The 10,126-nt window shown below is 40.9% G+C and overlaps 1 long non-coding RNA gene across 1 annotated transcript; it reads right to left on the minus strand.

Moving 5' to 3' along the window:
• Positions 1-4,827: 4,827 nt before the first annotated feature.
• LOC111452706 lies at positions 4,828-5,280 on the minus strand. Its single transcript, XR_002712156.1, has 2 exons — positions 5,181-5,280; positions 4,828-5,102 (listed from the first exon to the last, which is right to left on the minus strand). It is a non-coding gene; the product is annotated as an uncharacterized LOC111452706 (long non-coding RNA).
• Between the last annotated feature and the right edge of the window lie 4,846 nt (positions 5,281-10,126).

Raw genomic sequence — 10,126 nt, forward strand, 5'->3', positions numbered from 1 at the left:
CGAGGCAAGGGTTGGGAGGCAACCGTGACAACATCGATACTGTTAAGGATAGTTGACCGTCACTATAAGGCAAATATCTAGATATTTGCCTTACATTACGGGTTACCATATTTGCCCTCTTATTAAAGGCAAATATATTGCATTCATTTATTATTCTTTCCTTTTATTACTATTTCCATAATATTTGTAATTTACCATATTTCTGTATTCTGAAAATAATTATAAATAAGAGAACTCTCACCCCCATTGAGGTGTGGTGGATTCAGCAAACATTCACATGGTATCAGAGCCATTTTGGTTTAGCAACCCGGATTCTTTCTTTTCAATGGCTTTTGAAATCCCTTTCGGTTTAACAACCCTGATCCTTTCTTCTCTATGGCTTCCGAATCTTCTTATCATCTTCTTCCTTTCAATACTCTAATCCATATGATCACCATCAAACTTTCTTCCTCCAATTATCTTCTTTGGAAAAGCCAACTTCTCCCTCTTCTTGAGAGTCAAGACATGCTGGGCTATGTCGATGGAACCAGGGTTCCACCACCTCGCTTTGAACCAGAAACCTCTTCAACACTCAACCCCAAATATTTGGCATGGAGAGCAGCCGATCAACGACTTCTCTGTCTCCTGCTCTCCTCTCTCACTGAGGAAGCCATGGCTGTTGTCGTTGGTCTCCCTACTGCACGTGATGTTTGGCTTGCGTTGGAAACTACGTTCAGCCATCAGTCGAAAGCTCGTGAACTGAGACTCAAGGATGACTTGCAGTTGATGAAACGTGGCACCAAACCTGTTGCTGAGTATGCCCGTGCCTTCAAAAAAATTTGTGACCAACTTCATGCCATTGGCAGACCGGTCGAGGACATTGATAAAGTGCACTGGTTCCTTCGTGGACTCGGCACCGAATTTTCAGCTTTTTCTACTGCTCAGATGGCTCTTACCTCTATCCCCTGTTTTGCAGATTTAGTCTCTAAAGCTGAAAGTTTTGAGTTGTTTCAGCTCTCCCTTGAGTCCTCTAACTCCACTCCTACAGCATTCACAGTCACTAATCGTGGTCGCACCCATGGAAGCCACCCTGCTTCCTTTACCAACCAGCGAGGTCGTTCTTATTCTCACAAAAATAACTCTTCTAATCGAGGACGAACCCACTCAAGTCAAGGTCGTCGACCACCTCACTGCCAAATATGCCGCAAAGAGGGCCATTATGCTGACCGCTGCAACCAACGGTATGTTCGACCTGATTCTTCTCATGCTCACCTTGCTGAAGCCTTTAACACGTCATGTTCTATTGCTGGACCCGATACTGCTGATTGGTTTCTGGACACTGGAGCTTCGGCCCATATGACTGCCGACCCATCTATTTTGGATCAGTCTAAAAATTACACGGGTAAGGACTCTGTGATTGTAGGAAACGGTGCTTCCCTACCCATTACCCACACCGGTACTCTTTCACCTGTTCCAAATATTCACTTGTTAGATGTCTTGGTTGTCCCTCACCTCACTAAAAATCTTCTTTCCATAAGTAAATTAACGTCTGATTTTCCTCTCTCCGTTACATTTACTAATAATCTTATTACTATCCAGAATCGTCAAACAGGAAGGGTGGTGGCAACCGGTAAAAGAGATGGAGGGCTATATGTGCTGGAGCGCGGCAACTCTGCTTTTATTTCAGCCCTTAGAAACAAATCTTTACGTGCTTCATATGATTTATGGCATGCTCGTCTAGGTCATGTGAATCATTCTGTTATTTCTTTTTTAAATAGAAAAGGTCATCTTTCTCTTACGTCTTTATTGCCTTCTCCATCATTATGTAATACCTGTCAGCTTGCAAAAAGTCATCGATTGCCTTATTCCCGCAATGAACGTAGGTCGTCTCATGTGTTAGATCTTATTCATTGTGATCTTTGGGGTCCTTCTCCCGTCAAATCAAATTCGGGTTTCCTTTATTATGTTATTTTTATTGATGATTATTCTCGATTCACTTGGTTTTACCCTTTAAAATTTAAATCTGATTTTTTTGATATTTTTCTTCAATTTCAAAAATTTGTGGAAAATCAATATTCTTCTCGTATCAAGGTATTTCAAAGTGATGGTGGTACCGAATTTACTAATACTTGTTTCAAAACTCATTTACGTAATTCTGGCATCCACCATCAACTCTCTTGTCCATATACACCTGCTCAAAATGGTCGTGCTGAGAGAAAACATCGTCATGTGACTGAGACTGGCTTGGCCCTTCTCTTTCACTCTCATCTTTCTTCTCGTTTTTGGGTTGACGCCTTCAGCACTGCAGCTTATATTATCAACCGGTTGCCTACTCCACTTCTTGGAGGTAAGTCACCCTTTGAACTCCTTTATGGCTACACTCCACATTATGACAATTTTCATCCCTTTGGTTGTCGTGTTTATCCTTATTTGCGTGATTATATGCCTAACAAGCTTTCTCCCCGCAGCATTCCTTGTATTTTTTTGGGTTATAGTCCTGCTCATAAAGGGTTTCGCTGTCTTGATCCGGCCACCACTAAGCTATATATCACCTGTCATGCTCAATTTGATGAAACCCACTTTCCTGCTATCCCTAGCTCCCAGACCCAACCTCTTTCCTCTATTCCTATTTCAAATTTCTTAGAACCACATTTTCATCATATTGATTCATCCCCCCCTACCACTTCATCACCGCAAACTCCTCGATCCAGTTCATCCCCGTGTGATATTTGTTCTGACCTTGTAGATGAGTCTGTGCAGGTTGATACTTCTCTTGCAGGTTCCACTTTGCCACCTTCGACTTCTAATTCGACCTCTATTGAACCTCCTGTTGATTTCTCTTCTTTGGGCACTCATCCTATGATCACACGAGCCAAAGCTGGTATATTCAAGACTCGTCATCCAGCAAATCTTGGTATTTTGGGCTCATCTGGACTTCTTTCTGCTCTTCTTGCATCCACTGAGCCAAAAGGATTCAAATCTGCGGCTAAGAATCCTGCTTGGGTGGCTGCCATGGATGAAGAAATTCAAGCATTACAACAAAATGATACTTGGACTTTGGTTCCTCGCCCTGCTAACACCAACATCGTGGGCTCTAAATGGGTGTTTCGTATTAAATATTTGCCTGATGGATCTGTCGAGCGTTTCAAGGCTCGTCTTGTTGCCAAAGGTTATACTCAGGTTCCTGGTCTTGACTACACTGACACTTTCAGTCCGGTTGTCAAAGCTACCACTGTCCGTGTTGTGCTTTCTATTGCAGTCACAAATAAATGGCCTCTTCGACAACTTGATGTCAAGAATGCTTTTCTCAATGGAACTCTTATTGAACGTGTTCATATGGAACAACCTCCTGGGTATATTGATCCTCGATTTCCCACTCATGTTTGTCTATTAAAGAAAGCCCTCTATGGTTTAAAGCAAGCTCCTCGTGCTTGGTTTCAGCGTTTTAGCTCATTTCTTCTCACACTTGGGTTTTCTTGCAGTCGCGCTGACACGTCCCTTTTTGTCTTTCATCAGCAATCTAACATTATCTATTTGCTTCTTTATGTTGATGACATTATTGTTACCGGCAACAACTCATCTCTTATTGACAGCTTTACTCGCAAGCTTCATTCTGAGTTTGCTACCAAAGATTTGGGTTCTCTCAGTTACTTTCTTGGTCTTGAAGCTTCACCCACTCCTGATGGTCTCTTTATTAGTCAGTTAAAATATGCTCGAGATATTCTTACTCGTGCTCAGTTGCTCGATAGCAAACCAGTTCACACTCCTATGGTTGTTTCTCAACACTTGACTGCTGATGGTTCTCCTTTCTCTGATCCTACTCTCTACAGATCTCTTGTTGGCGCCCTTCAGTACTTGACTATTACGCGTCCAGATATTGCCTATGCTGTCAATTCTGTCAGTCAATTCTTGCATGCCCCTACTGCAGATCACTTTCTTGCTGTCAAACGTATTCTTCGCTATGTCAAAGGAACACTCCACTTTGGTCTTACCTTTCGTCCATCCAATGTTCCTAGTACGCTAGTCGCTTATTCGGATGCTGACTGGGCTGGTTGTCCCGATACTCGTCGTTCTACATCCGGCTATTCTATTTATCTTGGTAACAATCTGGTTTCTTGGAGTGCCAAAAAGCAACCTACTGTCTCACGCTCCAGCTGTGAATCTGAGTATCGTGCTCTTGCCACAACCGCTGCTGAACTTCTTTGGGTTACGCATCTTTTGCATGACCTCAAGGTCCCTATTTCAAAGCAGCCCTTACTCTTATGTGACAACAAAAGTGCTATTTTTTTGAGCTCTAATCCCGTTTCTCACAAGCGGGCCAAACATGTTGAACTAGATTATCATTTCCTTCGAGAACTTGTTATCGCTGGCAAACTTCGCACACAATATGTACCCTCTCATCTCCAAGTTGCTGACATCTTCACAAAGAGTATTTCTCGACCTCTCTTTGAATTTTTCAGATCCAAGCTTTACGTTCGTTCAAATCCGACGCTCAGCTTGCGGGGGGGTGTTAAGGATAGTTGACCGTCACTATAAGGCAAATATCTAGATATTTGCCTTACATTACGGGTTACCATATTTGCCCTCTTATTAAAGGCAAATATATTGCATTCATTTATTATTCTTTCCTTTTATTACTATTTCCATAATATTTGTAATTTACCATATTTCTGTATTCTGAAAATAATTATAAATAAGAGAACTCTCACCCCCATTGAGGTGTGGTGGATTCAGCAAACATTCACAGATACGATAACGGAGAATGATCAACGAAACGAAAGACATTAAGAACGAAAATAAAATACTTATAACTAAATGTTCATAGACTCTAAAAAAGTGTTCAAAGTTCATAAATCCAACCCCTTTTTATTTTAAACTGTTTGGTATTACAAGCAGTACTCAAAATGTAAGAACAATATTTGGGGTGGCAGCATTGGAAATTTAGTGACAGACAACATTGCAACGGCAAATGCGAGAGTCCACACCATCGGGAATGCATTTGCAGCCCTTTGGTGGGATATTTCCATTCCTTGCCATTGATTCACTGTAGCATTCTGAGATTCCAATCCACCCTCCACATGTTCCTGTTGAACGAAATTGTTGTGGGCAAGTCTTTGATTGATCTGCAATGCAATGATTTCCAACAACTTAAGCGATTGAAACAACATATTAGCGTGTTAGAAGGAGTATCAAAGGCTTACCCATAGAGTGAGAATTGGATACAAGGCTGAGGAGAAGAAACGATAGGAGAGCAACGCAAATCAACTTCTTGCCCATCGTTGCTATCATCTTTTGTTTGTGGTTCAGATTATCACATTCATGTTCCTATTTATATTAGGTAAATGAAAAAGAATATGAGGAATTACAACATTTTTTTCATTTTCATTTGGGAAATAGAGCAAATATTTATATTATTTCATAATTTAACCATGTATTAGGGATTTCTTACCTTTTTCTTTTCCTTGTAATGGAAAGTAAAATTGGATCATACTTTTTTCTTATTTTTGGTTAATAATTTTTAAATCCATCTTTTTTAGTTCAATAATGAATATTTGAATTTTTGAGCATGGTCAAGGACAATAATTTTTAAACGGAATCATAGAAATTAGTCGGGAGTTTCAGAAAGTTGTGACGGTATGTTTTATGGGTTTTAGAGTAATGTTTTTGTCGAGATCCTTGTTCTTAGGTCATTGTTTTCCTTTAAAAATTGTTTATATTGATTTAGGAGAACATTTTCAGCAAAATTTCTGAAGGAAAACGAGAGAGAAAATGCTTAGAGGATCGGTTTCTATTGGAGTTCAAATACGGTAAGCTTCAAGAGAACGTTCTAACTTTGAGCACGATTATCTTTTTTTTTAGAGTTGATGAAATTATGTGGAATTAATTTTACTGAATTACTGGATTGAAACTCATCCTCTTCAGTTCTAGAACCGAGAATGTTTGCTTAATCCACCCCATATGAAACTTATCTATCAAATTAAAAGGATATGGAAGGAGTAATAAGTAGAAAAATATCAAATTAAAAGGATATGGAAAGAGTAATAAGTAGAAAGATACTTATGATGAGAAGAGATATTTGTCTTATAATAAAATATAAAATATGATATATATAGTAAACTACAATTTAGTACTAAATATCTTCGATAGGAACCAAGTTGAATCAAGATACGTAGAAAAACGATATGGAAATAGGAAAAACTTACGAAAAATTTGAATTTAGGGTTTCTGAAAGATTGATTGAAAATATGTTTGCAGGTGCGTCAAGGAAGCTTGAACATCGACATTTGGAAGGGAAATTTAAACAAAAATACGAATGTTGCATCTGCATGTGCTTGATAGGACACGTATCAAACAACGAAAGATGAAAGAAAATCAAACGCCGCACACGATTGTTGGGACTCAAAGTGCTAATGGGTGCAAGGGAAAATAAAAAGAAAAGTAGAATCGATTCGCTTTTACCAAGCTCAAATCAAGGCTTGAGGGCGACTATGCTAGGTGTCACAAACATACATTTTCAATCCTAAGGTGTCATGATCTTGACATGCTCATGACAAGCCCAAAGGGAAATTTAAGCCCCATTCACCTTTTTCCCTTGACTTTGTGGTTTTGTCGGACCTTAGGCATGGTTTGCCTTCATCAACTAAACACAACTCATTCAGAATCCAAGCTTGTTCGGTCACACACATTGCGTGTACATGCATATTCAATCGTCTGTAATTCTAGCTAACTTGCCTCTACATTAGGCCAAGTCATCGATTTGACCTTGGCTCTACTTAGGGCCACTATCTCTCATGTGCAACATCACATCTCGTCTTATCATCTTGGTTCCCAATTAACATGGTCCACATATCTTGATGCATCCCAATTCTCATGATGTCATCGGCCATCGAAGCTTACTTGGACATGTTCATCGAGAACAGACTCATGTATCGTTCATCTCATATGGACATCTCGAACATCCATCCATTAGGGTTTTATTGAGGCATTGACCCTCCCGTGTCCACGCCATGTCATTTACAAACTCCATACTTGATAGCGGGTGCATATACCAAACTCCGACACATGAGCGAGAGCGCAATGTTGGGTCACTCATGTTATCCGACATTGTCCTTGAAAGATAATCGCCTGAGACATTCATCTCACAAGACTAGCCCTCACTATAACATACGTATGTGTCAAAAGGTAAATAACTTAGGCAACAGGGCCCAAGGGTGATGGAGAGCAGACCCAACGCCTCCTCCTAGTGTACATTTTGTGACATTTCTAATCTTTTCAGAGTAAAAGTGATTTTGGTGAGAGGTCATATGGTCTCATGGAGCATGTATTGTGTGTCTGATTGACATCAAATTTGACGACATTTCATCTTTCATATAAACAGACTTAACTCAACAGCTGCGTGAAGAAATTTATATTGAAACTCCGACTTCTAAGTTATGGTCTAAGGCCTTACCCGACCATTTCCAAGTTTGTCTTCAACACTTGTGTTACCTTGTTCTCTCCAACCTTGCTTATGCCTCAACTTGCTTTAATATACACTCTTCTTGGTGTGTTGGATGACACACTGTTCTTCTCGGTTTCATCCTAGCACTTGTTTGTCTCGGCTCTCACATGGCCAGATGAGTGCCACTTGAGATTCGCCACTTTGTCAGTCTGCATGTGGAGGTCACAAATTATTGTCTTCTATCATAATGATTGTGACACTCTCCCTCACTTAAACTAGTTATCGTCCTTGAATACTTACTCGGGGGCACAATTGCATTGTAGATTGTGACACTCTTTCCCACTTTATCTCAGCTTCATCTCAATGACAATCCAAACATCAGACTGGCGGCTAACTTGATCTAGAACTTTATCATGCCCCAAAATAAATTAAAACTTTACACTACTTATCGGCTATCTCACTAATGGACCTTCTCTCGGTAGTAAGATGGGCTTGTGTATCATGGCATTTGCTCATGATGACCATTGTTGTCTTGACTAAGAAGAAAATCGTTGATGAGGAAAAAGTCGAAGGAAAAATCTTGGGAGAAGAAAATATCGGAAAAACAAAGAGAGAGAGACAATATGTGCTCTCAAAACCAATGATCTTATTTCTCATTCCGTCCTGATATTTAATAACAAATTACATTCTAAGAATGGAAATAAGTGAGCAACTTAATTAGCGCGCTTCCACCACCACTTCCCACTCACTTTAATTGTGTGGGTATGTAACGACCCGGGAAAGAAAGAAAGAAAAATATATTTATTATATATATATATATATATAATAAATAAATGAAAACGAGAAAACGAAAAAAAAAAAAAAAACCCGGTCGCCGGAAAACTCATATATATATATATATAATAAATAAATGAAAACGAGAAAACGAAAAAAAAAAAAAAACTCAGTCGCCGGAAACCCCGCGAGTTTTCCGGCGACCGGGTTTTTTTTTTTTTTTCGTTTTCTCGTTTTCATTTATTTATTATATATATATATATAATAAATAAATGAAAACGAGAAAACGAAAAAAAAAAAAAAACTCAGTCGCCGGAAACCCCGCGAGTTTTCCGGCGACCGGGTTTTTTTTTTTTTTTCGTTTTCTCGTTTTCATTTATTTATTATATATATATATATAATAAATAAATGAAAACGAGAAAACGAAAAAAAAAAAAAAACTCAGTCGCCGGAAACCCCGCGAGTTTTCCGGCGACCGGGTTTTTTTTTTTTTTTCGTTTTCTCGTTTTCATTTATTTATTATATATATATATATAATAAATAAATGAAAACGAGAAAACGAAAAAAAAAAAAAAACCCAGTCGCCGGAAAACCCGCGAGTTTTTCGGCGACCGCCGAGTTTCGCGGAACCCACGCGAAACGACGGCCACAGCACGCCCACCCTCAGCCCAGCATCTTCAGAACACCTGCAAAGGGAGAAAGGAGAGAAAATTTTGAGAGAGAGAGAGAGATTTTGGACAAACGCCGGCGAGTGTCCAGTTTCTCCGACGAGCCCTCAAACCACCCTTAAACCGACACCAAACGACCTTTACTACCATAAGAGAGATCCCTAACGAAAGCACAATAACTTAGGGTGCGTTTTGGGTTATTTTGTAAGCGTCGTCGTCGGTTACTGAGGTCGGAAAGTTAGGTTTCTTAATCGATTCTTAGATCTATGGCTTTTAGGAGCTTTTAGGCCGCAAAACTCCCAAAAAGGAAAGAAGGACGACGAATAAAGAGGAAAAGGGAAGGAAGAGGACCGAAATCGGCAACGGAAATGCCGTGGGAAGGAGAGAGAAAGCTCGCCGGAAAATCGGCCAAAGTCGGGTAAGGAAGACGAGATCCACGGATCCGGGTCAACCCGAACCCAGAACCCGGGAGAGCCAGCCCGTTCCTCCCTTGGCCTCTGCCTTCGGCCCAGCCCAACTACAGCGGCCCAAACCTCAAACCAGCCTAGAAGCTACGGTTCAGTTGAACCAACCTAGACTAGACCCACAGTCCAATTGAGCCGGCCTGCAAACCAAACACTTGCGGCCCAGCCCAGTAAGCTGAGGCCCAACGTTTAGCCTTGGCCCAGTAGCCTTCCACAGCCGCGACCCGAACCACGACCCGAACCGGACTGCGACCCGCGCTTCGACCCGACACTACCGCCCGACGTGGCTTTCTCTGCGGCTGCCACGTGTCACACAGCGGCGCGGCAGTCCTCAGCTCGGCTCGGCGCAAACGGCTCGGGCTCCCTCCGGTGACGCTCCGGCGGCTCTAGCGGCTGTTCGGCTCGGCTCACCTGTTTTCAGCCCGGTTTCCACTGTTTCAACCCTCCAGAATCTGTTTTCGGCCCCGATTAAGGTAACTGAGGTCGTTTTAGAGTCGTATTTCACATTTAGTAAATTATAGGTAAATTAATTGTGAAATACTAACGGAAAGTGGTGAACGGTGTGATAGGAAACAAACCCCAGCGAAGTAGGAAGCAGCTCTCACGGAACGGGAGCTTACGTTTAGCTATTTAGGGAGTACTTCGGCCGAGGCCAACCAAGTAAGTGACCTTACTATAGGATGGGCTAAATAAATTGTATGATGCTTGATGATATGTGCCGGTTTATACATATTTTGTTGAGTGACGCTTAATATGTTTGACGCACGTTGTGGCATTATGATGAGCATGATGATTGCATG

Source organism: Cucurbita moschata, unplaced genomic scaffold, assembly GCF_002738365.1.
Source record: "Cucurbita moschata cultivar Rifu unplaced genomic scaffold, Cmos_1.0 Cmo_Scf00014, whole genome shotgun sequence".
NCBI lineage: Eukaryota > Viridiplantae > Streptophyta > Magnoliopsida > Cucurbitales > Cucurbitaceae > Cucurbita > Cucurbita moschata.